The sequence below is a fragment of the Balaenoptera physalus genome (assembly GCF_965194825.1).
Source record: "Balaenoptera physalus genome assembly, chromosome: 4".
Classification (NCBI taxonomy): domain Eukaryota; kingdom Metazoa; phylum Chordata; class Mammalia; order Artiodactyla; family Balaenopteridae; genus Balaenoptera; species Balaenoptera physalus.
Genome location: NC_138891.1, coordinates 144,104,201 through 144,121,374, shown reverse-complemented (window position 1 = coordinate 144,121,374; position 17,174 = coordinate 144,104,201). Strand labels below are relative to the sequence as shown.

At 56.4% G+C, this 17,174-nt stretch overlaps 1 long non-coding RNA gene across 4 annotated transcripts; it reads right to left on the bottom strand.

The window, feature by feature from the left end:
* Window positions 1-4,809: 4,809 nt before the first annotated feature.
* Window positions 4,810-11,076, bottom strand: LOC309659619. 4 transcript variants are annotated; one of them, XR_014262893.1, is made up of 4 exons: window positions 6,893-11,076; window positions 6,201-6,357; window positions 5,759-5,980; window positions 4,810-4,967 (listed from the first exon to the last, which is right to left on the bottom strand). It is a non-coding gene; the product is annotated as an uncharacterized lncRNA (long non-coding RNA). The 4 variants fall into 4 exon arrangements; XR_014262894.1 differs by having other exon boundaries at window positions 5,759-6,357; window positions 6,893-7,147; window positions 8,183-11,076; XR_014262895.1 differs by having other exon boundaries at window positions 5,759-6,357; window positions 6,893-8,262; window positions 8,533-11,076.
* Window positions 11,077-17,174: the final 6,098 nt, after the last annotated feature.

The following is a 17,174-nucleotide window of genomic DNA, read 5'->3' as shown; positions in this document are numbered from 1 at the left end:
TACACTTTGCTGGTGGAGCATAAATGGATGAACCGCTTTGCAGAACAGTTAGGCATTACCTTGCCAAGTTAAAATGTTGCATTCCCATGATCCAGATTCCGTTCTCAGCTCTCCTCCCAGCCGGGTCCCCCGCGGGTGTGGACAGGAGGCCTGTTCGTCAGAGCGAACGCCCCAGCAGCCCGAAGGCCCGACAACAAGAGAAGAGAACGGATGATGTATGATGTAATCACACAATGAAAAATTCTACCATGGTGACAGTCGCTATCTACAGCTGCTCACAGAATATAAACAAAGCTCAGGAATGTAATGTTGAAGAGGAAAAATCAAGTCCCAGAAATAAAAACAAAACAAACACCAAGTGCAGAATCATGTTTACCTCGGATGGAGGAGGAAGTGGTTGAGGTACTGACTGTTCCAGCTCTCGGATTGGCCGGTGGTGCGGAGTGTTCATTATATTTTTACCATAATCTTAAAGGAAAAGAGCATCCAGCGGGGACCGATGCAGAGAGTGTGCCGTGAACCACAGATGATGATAAATCCAGGCTGTGCACGTGAGGTCTGGAAGCTACTAAAGTCTTTGTTACAAAGAGAGGGGGAAGGCTGAGCAGGCGGAGCACAGAGGGTTTTTGGGGCCGTGAAACCACTCTGTAAGATACACATCATCACACATTTGCCCAAACCCCAAAGTGTGCAACACCAAGAGTGACCCTAATATAAACTATGGACTTTGGGTGACAATGATGTATCGGTGCAGGTGTATCATTTGTGACAAACGCACCGCTCTGGCGGGGATGTTGATAGTGGGGGAGATTTGCGTGTGTAGGGACAGGGGGTGTATGGGAAATCTCTATATTTCTGCTCCATTTTGTTATGAACCTAAAACTGCTCTAAAAAATAGTCTAATAAAAAAAATTTTAAGAGAGAGGGCTGGGGAGAGAACTGAGGAAGAAGAGTTGCTATAAACATTTTACATTGTTTTTGGCTTGATCAGCCAGCATATGCATTACCAGAATCTCTTCTCTAAATCACAAGTGCTGTGTGTGTCAGAGGACCCAGCTATGTCAGGACCCAGCCCACCCACTACAGGGAAGGGCACCTGTGAGACACGCCCAGCTGGTCCTCAGCAGCAGGTAAGGGAGAACGTGGACCAGACTGCCCTGAAGAGCCAGCCCAGAGCACATCCCATGTCACACTGGTCCTCACGGCACCCACACAGCAGTTGTCACCATCCTATTCCTCAGCTGAACAAGAGAGCTGCCTCTGCACCTGCCCTCACAGCAGGGGGAAACACTCCAAGCTTGGTCACTTCACTCTCAATGAGCCAGGGTCCTGGACAACTAACACCTTGGTTTAATTCCCAGAGCAGCTGCCCTCCAGCTCTCTTTGTAATCAGGGCTTCCCTGGAAGCAGGAACACAGGAGTGAAGGCCTCTGCTCAGCTCACTTTCCCTCTGGCCATACGGGTCACTGTCGCTGGGACGTGAGGCCTTGCTGGAATCCCCTGGGGTGGTCTGGCTGCGGCTGAAAGATTCTGCCCAGGCTGGAGGCTGCAGGCGACAGGGGCCAAGGCAACCCAGTGCCCAGAGCTGCCCCCTGCACCTGGCTGCACTTCAGCTGCCCCTGACAAGGGGCGAGGTCCGCCCGAAACTCTCGTGCAGCTTGGAACGTGGTTTCCTCCAGAAAGTGCTCCCTGCACAGCTTCGTTCACCAGCACCTCGCATCCGGATTTTAGACAGACCATCTGGGCGGTCACGATTCCTGGCTTCCTGAGGGGCCACTGCCTGCCCGGCCTGGCTGTGTCCAGGTGGGGTCACAGGTGGGGAGACCCTTTGACGTGTGACCTGAGGTGCAGGCAGGCAGGAGGGGCACAGGTATGTGGCTGCGGCACCTGTGCCTCTGTTCCCACCCCTCCTCACAGGCCTGGGACCCCAAGACCCGCAGCTCCAAGAGATGCTGAGGATAGCAGGGTCCCCAACCTTACCTCCGACCCTCGGGCCTCTGGGCCTCATAAAGCAAGTCCGATCGAGGGCCCCATGGGACTCCACGGCCACATTCACACGCCTCCCGGGCCTCAACCTCCCCCTCCTTCTGTCCACTTCCAAGAATGGCGCCCTCCCGGGGAGGATCGGAGCTGATGCAGTGAACAGGGCGAAGCTGCCCGGTCTTTGTCGCAGGTGAATTTGTGCCGCCGCCCCCGGCAGAGACCAGGCGGTCTCGGCAGCCCAGGCGAACGCTGGCTGGACGGATGCTGCTGGGGGCTCTGCACCCCCTGGACACCCACACGGCCCCGAGGGGGTGTCCTGAGGCCCCACCGCAGGGCGAGGAGGCCGGCGGCTCGCCAGGCTCACACCTAGCCAGGCCCGGGCCCACCCCCCTGCCCCCAGGGGACCGCTAGGCCTCGGGACCACAGCCACCAGGAAGCAGGAGGCGGGGAAGGTCGGCCTTGGCGTCTGCGGGACAAGCGTCATCGCATCAGCAAACCGTCCGCTGCACCCCTCCTGCAGCTTCACCCCGGCCCCAGCCAGCCTGGAACTTTCCAGGCTGGGAGCTGGGAGCAGCGCAGCCCCGGGGCCAGGGGCCGACCTCGGGCAGCTCCTCGGCCACCTTCCTGTCACGTGGCCATGGCCGTGGCCCGTGTGCGTCTATAACGTTCCCATGAAGTGGGAACGGCCGCAGCACTGGCTTCAGGTGGCCGGGGCCGTGGCCGTGGCTGGGAGTCCAGGGGTGGCGCACACAGAAGTGCGATCCACACCTCGGCCGCTCCCTGGAGAGGGGCCGCCGTCACCACCCATTCCCATTGCGGCCTCGGGGCAGAAGCGCAGGTGGACAGAAGGCAGGCCGCCCAGCCCCCTCGGGAGAGGCCCGAGCGCCCAGGAACACCGGGCGGAAGGGGAGCTGGCGTCTAGCTCCGAGAGGACGGGTGGGAAGAGGGTTAAGCCGGAAGAACCCATCACGGGGGAGGCAAGCAGACGGATGCCAGATGGTTCTCCCGTTTGCACCCGCGTGTGGGATCCGCCCCCCTGCAAGGCCTGCCCTGCTTCCTTTCTCGCCTTCACGGATCAAAGGGATGTTCGCCTGGTCACACGGCTGAGGGGTGGGCGGGTGCCGGGGAAGGGACCCCGGCTTTGAGAGGGTCTTTAGCAGACAGGCAGGTCCACAGTCAGCAAGCACCTTCCGCAGGAAATGGAGCCCCTCAGACAGTCTGATGCCCAGAATCGAGAGATGAAAGTCTTTTTGTGTGAATGCCAGGGCTCCAGCCTGGCGTCCGTCCCACTGTGAGGCTCGTACGACTCCTGGAAACTGCAAAGGGAACAGGACCCACCAGAGAGGAGACCACCCTCCCCCAGACCAAGGCCAGCAAGGAAGGCCCAGCTCCCGCCCACTGCCGGGGCGTAGGGGGTTAAGTGGGTGTTCCCCAGGAAAGAGAGCACGTCCCGAACCTCCGAGACTCAGGTCAACACCAGGTGCCCGCCCTCGACCTGCCTGAGGATTGAGGGTCTTCCCAGCGGAGCCCGGGAAGCAACGTGCTCTGAGCTGAACACAGGTCTGAGAAACTGGCCGCCGCCCTCCAGGGAGGGGGCCCAGGACCACTGGGTCCTTTCCAGATGTGATTTCTATGAACATGGCTCAGACTCAACGGAAGAACCACTGGTTTAAAAGCAAGGGGGGTTAGCCTGTCAGTGCCCAAATCTTGACTCTGCTTGAATTATTTCTGGAACCTGGGCTAATGCCCAGTATACACAGGCCTAATGAACAAAACCGGAAATCCTACATCATGTTACATTTTGTAAGAGCCTTGCCGTATCGGTTTCTGTTTCATTTAGCTATTTGCTCAGTGACTTAGAATAAAAACCGACCATTTCTTGTCCTTCACAGTTCTGTGTGTCCATTTGGGGTCTGCTCTCTCTGGAGCCCCTGGGGTTCAGGGGTGTTTGGAAGGTCCAAAATGGCCTCACTCACATGGCTGCAGGTCGGGGCTGGCTGGTGGCCACGAGGTCAGCGGGGCTGTTGGCTGGGGGCCCTGGTTCTCCTCTGTGTGGCCTCTCCTCGTGGCTGCTTGGACGGCCTCCCAGTATGGCAGCCGGGCTCGAAGAAGCAGGAAGTAGAAAGGCCTGGGCTTGGCAGTCTCAGAACTTCGTTTCTGCTGCATCCTTTAGGTCAGAGCCCGTCCCAGGGGCTGGGGGAATTCAAGGACCGGGAAATTAGCTCCGTCTCTTGATATGGGGGCCGCGCGTGTACCGGGAAGGGAGGGATTGTAGGGGCATCTTGATGACCAGCTACCCCACTCTCGTCCAGCTGTGTCCGTGCAGAACGGCCTTTCTCACTGTCCAGCGCCCACTTGCAAAGCCCAAGGTAAGAGTGTTGAGAGAGCCTTGCGGACAGTCCTGACCACATACCTGCCTCTCAGCGTCCAGGTACCTGGGCCTCTGCTAGGTGAGGTGACGCCTCCCCGGGGTCCTCGGGAGAACACGACTCTTCTGTGCAGTGTCCCAACAGCTGGTGGTCTGGGGTCTGCGGTCTCATCCTTCTCCATCACCAGTTCCGGCGAGAGCTCCTTCCCCACCTCCCCTGGCAAAGCTGAGGGCTCAGTGGGAAGTGCCTGCTGGGGGCGGAGCAGAGAATTCACAGGTGAGTCCCAGTTACTTCTGCCTCTTCCTCTAGGCCCGGGAGTCTAGTCCCCAGCCCTTTCCGCCCACCCCCTGACGGAAAACCCTCTCATCCTGGCCCCTCCCTCCCCGCCCCGGCCTGCACACACACCCCGGGCACTGGCCTAAGGCAAGGGCTGCTTCCTTTGGTGGCAGGATTGGACCCGGTGCTGCTCCTGAGAGCTGAGCCTACCCTCATCTGCACACTGGCCTCAGGATTTGGGGTCCGGCTCAGGAGGCCAGGGGGTGGGTGGCTCCCGGCATCTGCTGAGACGCCCGTGGTACTACTGTGGTCCAGAGAGGGTCCTCGCAAGTCTGGAGTCTGGGATGTAAGTGAACAGTCACTAGGGTGGACCTAGCGACCTAGACCTTGCAAATGCAAGTGGCATCTAGCCACCAGACACTTCACTCACAAGGACTGAATCTAAGCAAGATATCAGAGCTGTGTGCAAAGACCTCTCGTGTACACAGATATTCTATGTGGTCTTCTCTATTCTCTGTGCAGTGGTGAACAGATGTGTCCCTGCCCGGGGGAAGGCGGCTCAGTGTGCCTTGAATAAGCTCATGATCAGAAATCAGCTTGACCGAGATGGGACTGCCACAGCCAGCCCTCCGACCGCCCTGGCTTATTGAACGTGTACGTTTTCTCTAGACCTCAGCCCAGACATCACTCAGGCAGGCACCTTCCCTGAATCTCATACCTGGCAGGACCCAGTGTGCAGTCTCAGAGCCCCTCACAGCTTGCTCACAGCACCCGTCAGTTTGTGATAAACGTGTTCTACTGTGGATTTGTTTTTTGTCACGGCCCCTAGCACCGGGCTTGTCACACGTCATGACACATGACATGTGTCCCATGCAGCTGACATGCAGCGGGAGCTATCAAACGAACCCATACTCAAGTAACGACCAGCTAAGTATGCCTGGTCACGTAGGTAAACTGTTGATCCACCTGCTGGAATACTCTTCGGCAACTTAAAGGAGTTGTAGAAAACTATAACGTGTGAGAAAATGCAGACAAGATCACATCAGGGGATATAAGGCCATTGTCAAACTGTATGTACAATTCGACCCCAAGGAGGACAACAGTCATGCCTAAGCATTAAAGACTCTCACATGCTGCGGTCGGGATGCAGAACGATGCAGCCGCGAAGGAGAAGGTTTCGGCAGTTCTTTAAAACACGTGTGGCATTTATCCCAGGGAAATGAAAACTTGCGTCCACAGCCAAACGCATACGCAAATGTTCATGACAGCTTTGTTTGTCATCCCCCCAACCAGGGAACGACCCAGAGGTCCTTCAGCAGGTGAGTGGATGAATAAACTGCGACACCTGGAAACTACACAGCAAAAAGAGAAACGATAGATACAGTTCCCTGAAAGGACCAAGCCTGACTCCGCTTATAGGACGTTCTTGAAATGACAGAATATGGGGAAGGAGACAGATGAGGGGTGACTGGGAGTAGCGAGCGCCCCAGAGAGCATGACTGTGAAGGGGGAGCACGGGAAAGACTTTGAGGTGATGGAGCCCCTGTGTATCCGGATGGTGGTGGTGCTTACTGGTCCACACGTGACGAAATGCCATAGAGCCGGGCACACTTGCACCGTCACTTTCCTGGTCTTGATATTTCACTAACGTCAGATGTAACCATTTCGGGGGAAACTGGGACAGGGTCTGTGACAGCTCTCTCTCCTCCCCTTGCAACTTCCTGCAAATCTATCATTATTTCAAAGGAAAAAAATTTTTTTTAAAAAGAAATGAAGAAAGATTGAAAAGGAAGATTCTAAACAGTAACAGGATTTATCTCTTAGTGCTGATATTAACTAACTTTTTGAAAAAATCTGTTTGGGTTTCTATATTTTTCCTGCTTTCTCTAGGCAGCATGGATTACTTTTGTAACTAAAAAAACATCATAGTCTAACATTAGGGGAAGCTGGGGGGAGGATATATAGGAACTTGCAACTGGTCCGTGAATCTAAAATTCTTTCCAAATAAAAGGTTTTTTAAAGCAAATAGCAAAAGAGATCAGATGCTACATAGGTGTAGTGAAAAGGCAGAAAGTGAGTAACCTGAATAAAGTAAGAACTCTTTGCTTAGAGAAAAATCACTAATCACCAGTCTCCTCCCACAGCTGCTAAACCCAGAGGGGCAAGATGGGGGGTGGGGGTGATGCTTCCCCGCTGCCCCCTGGCACTCCCCCTGGTGCCACTCCCCCGGCCCTCGCTCTTCCAAGCCCCTTGTAAGCGCTCACCTGCTCCATTGCCCTTCCCCACGTGGCCTCGGGATTGGAACCCACGTCCTCCTGCCTCTCCCGAGCTCTGATGGCCCCGGTCCGTGTTAGGATGACGATAACTGACAGGTGACTCGGCTGTGTCCCTGCCTCGTCCATCGTCCTGGAAACCCCCCGGGATGGGTGGGAGGATCGGTGGGAGTGACCAGCCTCAGGGTGCTGGGCCCAGCCACGGCATCTTCTCAAAGCCTCATCTCCTTCTCTGTGGGGTGGACACTGTCCCCGATGGGGTGAGGTCAGTGAGAGGGCTGAGAGGTCACGTGCAGGAATGCCTCCAGGGTCTGCCCGCAGCTGGTGCTCAAGACGCTGGTCCCCACCCAGTAGGGGGAAGCGGGTGGCGCCCCCGGACCCCGGCTCGCTCGGGGACGGGTCACGGCCCGAGGCCCTGCTGTGCTGCCCAGCGCCTTGCAGATACTTCTGAACCCTGTCTGCTGCTCCCGCGCTGAGGCTCGCCAGCTGCCCCTCCCCCCGCTTCCCCCTTTGCCAAATCCCTGGGTATCTCCTGCAGACAGCCTGTGCCCATCCGCCCCTTAGAAAACCCGCACACGGCTCGTGCAGGTGCTAAGGTCCCCGATGTCCATTCGCTGCCCCGGCTGGGTCTGCGGGCCTGAGGACAAGCCAAGTCCAGACAGGTCGGGGCAGGGCAGGAGGAAGGGGCAGCGCCTGCCAAGGCTGGGGCAGGAGGCAGCGTCCCGCATCCAACTTGGTGGTGCCGGGAGCCCAGGGGGATTGGACGGCAGGCCAGGGGACAGAGGACGGGGGAAAAGAGGGAGAGACGGGTGGGCACGGGAGCAGGCAGACAGGTCGCGAGAGAGGCGAGCTGTGCAGAGGTCTGAGGCCTCCAGGGGCCGAGAACATGTAGGTTGGGGGCCCAGGGGTTGTCCTGTGGGTGCTGGACTTGGGGGTGAAGGGGCACTGAGGCCAGGGGCTGCCACGATGGGGGACATGGGAAGAGGAAGCCAGGTTAGGAGAGGGTGGTGTCGGAGGAGGCCCCTGGGCTGCAGGGCAAGGGCTGGTGTCCTCAGAGCAGGGCAGTGCAGTGTGGACGGGGCGGGGTCACTGGAAGGCTAGGGGAGGGGACCGGACGTGCCCAAAGCTGCGGGGCCGAGACCCGAGAACAAGTGACACAAGTCTGGTGGCCAAGGCTGGTCCCTGGTGGCCTTCGGTCCCTGGGGGGCAGCAGGTGGCTGGAGGGCCATTGCTGGTGCCCTGGGCTCGAGTGGCCGAGGAAGCCTCTCGGGGCTGACTCACGGTCTCTGGGCAGGAGCGGGGCCACTCGGGTCCGGCCCGCTGTCACCAGCAGGTGTCGGGGTAAGCACCTCGGCTTCCATCTGGAAGTGGGGAACTAACTCTTGAGGGGGGGCAGTCCCAGGGACCCCCAGAATTGGTGCTTTTTTCTACATTTCCATGCCTTTTGGGGTGAGCAGCAAGGGAAGAGGGGATCTCTCTGGCCACAGCAACTTGATCTCCAGCGGGTGTAGACCCCAGGTTCTGCAAACCCTCCCTCCAGGGCCGGCAGCCCCAGACCACGAGCCCTCCAGAGGCGGCCACTTGCCTGGGCTTCCCACCACACACACACACGTGCCCTTCCCTACATCCACCTGTAAATGCAGGTGAGGGGAGGTCTGCCTCCTGTGCTGGACATACAGTGCCCTGGGACGGTCTGGGTCCCCTGCTCCATAGACATGTCCCTGCAGGGCAGACATCAGCATGAGAGGCTGAGGCAGGAACCGGGCCCAGGTCTGGCCTCCACGGCTGCTGCTCAGGGACTTTTCAGAACAGTTTTCTTTTCTTTATTTATTTTTTCATTTTTTTGTTGTTGTTGAAGTATAATTTGTGTGCAATAAACTGCACCCCTTAAACTGTATTAATCAGGGTGTCTGATGAGCATCTACGCCCATAAAATCACCACCACAATCAAGATTCACCCCTAAAGTTTCCTTGTGTCCCTTTGTAACCTACGTCCCTCCCAACTCCTGCCCCAGGCAACCACTGACCTGCTTTTTGTTGTTGGGGGCAGGCACTGGTATAAGCCTCTTGGAGGCAGTGAGGCAATCACTATCAGAGACTTCTAGGGCCACCTGTCCTCTCCAGCCTCGCTGGCCTGCCCCCTGAGCACCCAAGCACACCACTGCCCCAGGGCCTTTGCACGTGCTGTTCCCTCAGCCTGGAAGGCTCTTCCCCCAGGTGGCTGCCTCCTCACTTCCCCCGGGTGTGTGTCCACCTGTTACGTGGTCAGGGAGGCCCCCCCCATCCTGTCTTAAACGGTCACCCCAGCCTCTGCACACCACCTGCCCTGTGCTTTGCCTTCTTTCTCACCCGGCACATCTGGTCTCACACATTTGCCGGCCCTTGTTGGTGAGCCTGGGGAGAGCGGGGCCTTTGTCTGTCGGGCTTGCTGCCTGAAGCAGCGTTTCAGCTCCCGCCTCCAACACAAAGCTTCGGGCGGCCAGTCCCATCTGATCCCCAGCACCTGCCACGGTCCATTAAAATGAAACACCACAGAGGGAGCCTCTCCGTGGAGGAGAGGAGGTGGGGCGGGGAGTTTGGCTTCTCTGTCCTGTGGCCGACAGTCACCTCCAGCCTGGAACCCAGGGCTCCTGAGTCCAGGTTGCAGGTGCCTCCTGACAGACCCACTGCCTTCCCTGGGTGAGGGGCACTCGCCCACCAGGGGCAGGGCCAGCCTCTGCATCAGACTGCCAGGGCTCAAATCCCGGCTCAGGGCAACCCTGGGTAACACGCTTACTAGTGACCGCCTCGCGGAGTGGTACAAGGACCCAGTGGTCCCAGCTGCAAGGGTCAGACAGCGCCTGGACGTGCAACAGTAAGCCAGATGGGGAGCGGTCACCAGACAGTGCGGGGAGGGGGCAGGGAGCTCAAAAGTCACCCAAGAGAGGTGGATGGGAGGCTGGAGCCCACAGACCCATCCCACCGGCTCCCCACCCACCTGTCATCCCGCGCACCCTCCGCCTCCCTGCCCTGCACCCCCGGGTGGATGGGTGGTGCACGGCAGGTTCAAGATGGGTAGGCAGACGCCCCAGAGAGCAAAAAGCAATTATCAGCACAGACAGCGAGGCTGTGACGGAGCCACTGGATTGTGAAAATTGATCTCCTTCCACCAGGAGAGAGTTACCCGGCAGCCTGCTCGCTGATTCATGCCACCAACCGCCGTCCTCTGACCGGAATGAAAGAGCTGAAGCGTGTTCTTCTGAATGAGCCTGAGAGCCCAGTGGACAGGAGCCCAGCCACTCCATAAGGCGCTTAAATAGAGATTCTCCTTAAACACATTGAAACGTGTCTATTTTTACGTGAGCTACATAACAGTTTTCTCTCATTCATCGATGGCAAACACTTCCCTGTGAATGGTATTTCTGTTTAGGGAAGAGTTGACTCCTATCTTTCTAGCTGAAGCCATAAACTAAGGCTTTGGGGTCCCCCAGGATAAAGCCAGACGAACATAAAGCGGGCTTGGGCAGGATGGACCTCGTGCTGCCGCTGGCGCGCCACGCCCAGGTTGGGGGCTCCCTTTGGGGGTCACCGGCCACGGCAGTGCAGTCAGGAAGGGCTGCCTGTATATGGATATTGTGTGTATTACCCTGAATGCAAACATGAGGCTTCTGGATCAAGGCAAGGAATAGACATCGATCCATTTCCAGTAAAGGCCTTCGTCACTCGTTCCACATGCACTCGTGTGTGTGTGTGTGTGTGTGTGTGTGTGTGTGTGTGTGTGTGTGTGGCTTTGGTCCTGTGCAGCCCTCTGTCCCTCCACAAGGATCCCTCCTGCTGCCCCAGGGTCCCTGCAACACCCCCTCCCTCCCCCACTCCAAACTCCTGGCAACCACGAACCTGTCCTCTGACCCCATAATTTGCTCATTTCGGTAGAATGCCGGAGAAATGGAATCAGACATATGTGAGCTTTGAGACGGGCCTTTCCCACTCAGCGCAATTCTCTGCAGATCCACGCAAGGTGTTTCGTGTGCCGTGTTTGTTCCCGTCACCCCTGACGAGGCTCCAAGGTGTGGCTGCACCGCGGTTCGTTCTGCAATCCACCTGTTCGTTCTGCAATCCACCTGTTCGTTCTGCAACCCACCTGTTCGTTCTGCAACCCACCTGTTCGTTCTGCAATCCACCTGTTCGTTCTGCAATCCACCTGTTCGTTCTGCAACCCACCTGTTCGTTCTGCAACCCACCTGTTCGTTCTGCAATCCACCTGTTCGTTCTGCAATCCACCTGTTCGTTCTGCAACCCACCTGTTCGTTCTGCAGTCCACCTGTTCGTTCTGCAACCCACCTGTTCGTTCTGCAATCCACCTGTTCGTTCTGCAACCCACCTGTTCGTTCTGCAATCCACCTGTTCGTTCTGCAACCCACCTGTTCGTTCTGCAATCCACCTGTTCAAAGACACTTGGGTTCTTTCTGCGTTTCGGTGATCGTGAAGAAAACATCTCTAAACAGTTGTGCACATGCTCTTGTGTGAACACGAGTCTTTTTCTCTGGGATAAATGCAGACTTTTAGTTTTGTTTAAAAAAAAATAATAACCCAAACTCTTCCGGAGAAGCTGCACCATTTTCCATCCCTAGGAGGGACCTCCACACCCACCAGCATTGCTGCGGTCACTGTTTGCTCCAGCCACTGATGCTGTGCCGTGGTACCTCACTGCGGTCTTGCATCCCCCAATGCCGAGGATGGGGACCACCCTTCCATGCACTCTTTACCATCTGTAGATCCTCTTGGGCAAAATGCCCATTCACGTGTTTTGCCCATGTTCTAACTGGATTATTTGGGTTTTTACTGTTGAGTTTAAGAGTTTTCTGTATACTGGTCCTTTGCAGGATATGTGGTTGGCAAATATCTTCTCCCAATCTGTAGCTTGTTTTTTCTGCTCTTCACGTGGGCATTCACTGAAGAGTTCTGAATTTTGATGAAGTCAGGTCTGTGGACAAAGTGAATCAATAAACAATCTATAATAGGAATAGAAAAGAGTTTTATTTGAGCCAAACTGAGGACTATAGCCCAGAAGACAGCCTTTCAGATAACTCTGAGGAACGGCTCCGGAGAAGCAGGGTTTACAGCACACTTTTCTTTTTTTTTTTTAACATCTTTATTGGAGTATAATTGCTTTACAATGGTGTGTTAGTTTCTGCTTTATAACAAAGTGAATCAGTTATACATATACATATGTTCCCATATCTCTTCCCTCTTGCATCTCCCTCCCTCCCACCCTCCCTCTCCCACCCCTCTAGGTGGTCACAAAGCACCGAGCTCATCTCCCTGTGCTATGCGGCTGCTTCCCACTATCTATCTATTTTACATGTGGTAGTGTATATATGTCCATGCCACTCTCTCACTTCGTCCCAGCTTACCCTTCCCCCTCCCCATGTCCTCAAGTCCATTCTCTAGTAGGTCTGTGTCTTTATTCCCGTCTTACCCCTAGGTTCTTCATGACCTTTTTTTTTTTTCTCCTTAGATTCCATATATATGTGTTAGCATACTGTATTTGTTTTTCTCTTTCTGACTTACTTCACTCTGTAGGACAGACTCTAGGTCCATCCACCTCACTACAAATAACTCAATTTCTATCTTGTCAGAACAAAGGACATAACAAGTCAGGGATACATTCCTTCAAGGTTTAAAAAACCTGACCAGCAGGTACACAGCGAGTCAGCGTGGCCTTGGCACCTGGGAGGGAGGCTTATTGTCAGAGGAGGACCAGCGTTGGCCTCCCAGGAAGGGAGGCATTTCATCTTTATGTTTAACATGGACATTCTTCCGGTCAGTGCGCCCTCTGCTTTAATAATTGCAGCAGGTGGACAGTGTGTGTTTCATGGGCCACAAGCAGGCTGTCTAGTCAGCACCAAATGCAAGTTAGCTCCTGCATGAGCCAGAACGCCTTCCCCAGGCCTCAGTGTGTGAACAGTTCTGTTATCAGGTTTACTAATTTTTCCTTTTATGGACTGTGTTTTTGGTGTCAAATCTAAGAACACTTCACCTAATCTTAGCTCCTGAGAGATTTTTTTTATTTTTCCTAAAAGTTTTATAGTTTATGTTTTATGTTTAATCTGTGATCTATTTGGAGTTAATTTTTGCATTAGGGGGGAGACATAGGTCAGGTTCCTGTTTCAGCCCCTGAATTCCCTCCCAATTTCTCCAGCACTGTTATTGACAAGGCCATCCTTCCTCTGTTGAACTCTGACCTTTATCAGCCATGGGGGGCGGCGGGGGGAGGGCGGATTCCTCCGTGCGGTTCCTTTGATGCCTTTGATCTGCGGGTCTGCCCCTCTGCCAGCACCACGGGGTCTTCAACACTGCAGCTTTACAGCAAGCCTTTGCATCAGGGAGACTGCCTTCTAGATTTTGAAGCCTCTGAAGGTATTACCCATTCCAATGTGAGAAAATAAACATTTTTAATTAATAAAATCGGGATGTGGGAAATGTTCTCTTCTTGTAGCTTTTCTTTTTTCCTTGAACAGCCACCAGTTGGGAGGGTGTTCCCACGGAGAGCCGCATTTGAGGACAATTCAGTGCAATCGCAAATGTGCTTCTTCCTTTTACCTCCGGGAAGGCAGATCACTGGAAAGAGCAGGGAACTGATCAAGGAGGGTGCAGCCCAGGGCCCTGAAGCTACTTGGGACACTGCCCCTTCTGAACAGGACGCATTTGAGGACAGGATGTGCAGGTGCTGCTGGCTTCTCTGCTGGGGTTGGGGGCAGGGCAGCTATTCCAGCCTCAGAGGGGAGCATCAAGGCACAGAGAGCCATCTCAGGGTCCGTGGTCTAAACGGCTGCACAGTTCACAGTCTGGGGGCTGAGGCAGGCAGGTTCCCAGGGGGAGTCTGAGCTCCTGGGTGGACCCCCTCCACTCTAGTCAAAATGAAGGGACAGGGCTTCCCTGGTGGCGCAGTGGTTGAGAATCTGCCTGCCGATGCAGGGGACACGGGTTCGAGCCCTGGTCTGGGAAGATCCCACATGCCGCGGAGCGACTGGGCCCGTGAGCCACAATTACTGAGCCTGCGCATCTGGAGCCTGTGCTCCGCAACAAGAGAGGCCGCGACAGTGAGAGGCCCGCGCACCGCGATGAAGAGTGACCCCCGCTTGCCACAACTAGAGAAAGCCCTCGCACAGAAACGAAGACCCAACACAGCCATAAGTAAATAAATAAATAAAATTTTAAAAAATGAAGGGGCAGCTGGCTGCTGAGCTGGGCTTTGTTCCTGGCTCCAAACAACGTTATCAGGACCTCAGCCATTATTCATCCTCCTCTGTCAAACAATCATGCAAGTGAGAATCGGTCAATACATGCATTCCCTGGGCTTCTTTGGGTGGTTTTACCACTTTTATAGTTCAAAAAAGGGAAGAGAAGGGCCAGTCTTTGATACCTTTGAGTCAAGGCGGCTCAGCCGTATTTCAGAAAGTCCAGAAAACTTAAAAGACAGATGCTGGCGTCCGCTGAGAGCAGCGTTCAGTCTCTCCCACCAGAAGCTCACTGTCTGCGGAGCTACAGGCACTACTCAACACTGGCCAGGACGGGTCGGCATGTCTGCTCTGTGCTAAAGGGCCACCCACCACGGACACACCACTCCCCACTCAGAACGGGACCAGCCTGGCCTTGGACCACCAAGTTAGGATGTGCAGGGGAGCTTTCAGAGCCCCAGTGCTCCGGCTGCACCCCAGACGAGGCAATCAGAACTCCTGGGGGTGGGACCCAGGTGACAGCATTTGCTAAAGCCCCAGAAACAAAGTGGAACAAAGTGAGGCCAGAGAGCTCACACTCGGGCCCGCGCAATGATGCAGCCGTGAGCACCTCAGAGGCAGAGCAGGCCGCGCTGTGTCTTTTTCAAAACTCCAACTGTGAGAGTAACCTTTTCGTGGTTGTTCTGGGTTTGGGGTGTTTGGGGCAAATTATCCCCAAGAGCCAAACCAAGCGACGGGCAAAGCTCCCCAAACAGATACACTTTCTCCCTTTTGCAGCCCTTTTCCATGGGAAGAAAAGAGAGACGTCTCCATCAGTCTGTTACAGATTGCAAATCTGCTGTGTCCAGCGAACGCAGTGAACGCCAGCTAGGCTGCAGGCGCTTGGATGCCGGACGGTGATGGCTGAGGGTGGGGAAGGGGTTCTGGGCAGCCAGGGAGGCCTCAGCTGGCTGGCTGAGCCGGGAGCACCCCAGGGGGGGCCAAGCAGCCACCAGTTTGGGGGTAATTACAAGGCCATCTGCCTGAAAGGGAGATCCAGTGGCGTTTCCAGGAAACCTCTGCACAAATAGCACCAGCGCAGAGACTTGGAGGAAATGCACCCTTTCTGCAGCCAGTGATCCTGCTGGCCCCCCGACAACTGCTCTTTCCCCGACGGGGAAATGATTTCTCACGCTGCTTCCCCATGGGCTGACTTCAAAGCCACCTGCAGGCCTGGGTCCTGGAGGCCAGCCCTGGCCCCGACCCTCGGGATCCCGAGTCCTGGCCCTCATCTGCCGCCTGCCTGCCGGGGCTCCTTGGTGGGGATCGCCCGGCACCCCCCGGGCCACGCAGGGAGTGTCCTCAGCACCCAGCCCTCTCCCCTCCTCTTCCTCCTCCCCGCTGCCCACGCCCAGTGCCCGTGCTTTCTGGAAATGCTCTATGTGCACACGTGCACCCCCTCTGCTGGGGGGCACACGGGAGCTGGAACACAGCCTCCAGCCCACCGGGGCCGCACAGCTTCAAACCTGGAACAAACGCTGAGCGGCCACCAGTGGGCTGAGCACTGCTCATTTTCTGAGCACAGAGCAACCCCTCGGAGAGCTGGGCGCGGGGGGCATTTTCCGACGCTGTGAGAGCACTTGGGGAGGGGGCAGGGGCGTGGTCAGAGCCAGGGCGTCCTGGGCCTGTGGATGACCTTCGTCCCTACCGCCAGCCTCCCGCTGTCCCCTCCTGCAGGAGGGGTGCTGCTGGCCTCGGGACAGGGAAGCCGAGAAGGACAGTGGCCACGGGGTGGAGGTAGCTCTCGTTCATGACCTTGACCCAGACGGATCCACAGGGGGCCTGTGGGGAGCAGAGTGGCTCTCCGATTCTATTCCTGGGGTCTGGCTGCGTGTGACTCACGTCAACACTGTACCTCTCAGAAAATGGGACATGACTCATCTCGACTCACCCGGCCCTCAGCTGTCAGCTCCACCTGCTGGGTTCTCCCCGAGGTCCCCACTCAGGCCCTGTGTGCGTGTCCCCCTCTGACCCAGCGTCTTCTCCTCGGCCCCCAACTCCTGGCCCACATGTCTGCAGGGCTCATCCTTCCCACCAGGCCCTGGCCCGGTATCTCCCCCAGTTCCCAAGGGGATGACCCCCTTGTTGATGAAGGTGAAACCGGGAGCCAGCAGCCCCAGGACATGGGCTGGAATCCAGGGGAAGGCGGGGCTGCCCAGGCACATGACATGACAAGACCACACCTGCAAGGTGGGCAGTCGGCAGCAGGGCCCTGCGAGGGCCCCCTGCTTTCCATCACTTCCAGAGAAGGGCAGACCGTCCCCCCCGCACTGCCAGCCTCCAAAGGCCCTTGGTCCCAGCCTCCCAGAATCTCTGTCTCCCAGGCCCCGCCTCCCTCCAGGGCTCAGGGGCTCCCCTGGGCTCCTTCTCCAGCCCTCAGCTTTTCATGGACCTGAGGAAGCCAGAAACACCTGGCATCGGCCCTCCGTGACCATCCTTAGCAGTCAGCAGCCCCTGTGTGCCCTTCGGCAAAGGCTTGGCTGCGCTAACCCATGGCGTCCACGTCCCTGTCCTCACCCAGGCCGGGGGTACAGGGAGGTGGGTGCACGTGGGTGCCCGTCTGCAGCCAGCGTCCACTTCCAACTGTGGGAAGGGAGGGCTGCCGTCTGTGTAAACTGACATTTCCAATTAGCAGCCAGAGACCTCACGGCATTTGCTGAGCTGCTTGTTCTGAGATGAGGAAAGTGCAGGGTCTCTGAGGTTGGGGAGGGTTTCCCACAAGTTGTACGGCCGATGAAACGGGGAGAAATATGCAGGGTGGGAAGAGTCACCCACGACTGGGACGGGTGCAGCCTGAGGGGTGGGCGAAGAGCATCTCTCCCTTCATCCTGCTGCCTCACTTGTTCCTGGAACCACGTGCAAGGAGCCATTCATCGGGGGACCATGGTGATGAGCAGAAACGTCTGCAGGGTGGGAGCGGAGGTGGAAGGTGAGTTTACAGTCACTGAACTGAAAAGGGGGTTTGATTCAAGCAAGCCTGGACCGACATGCTAAAAAGTAAAAGAAAACATAGC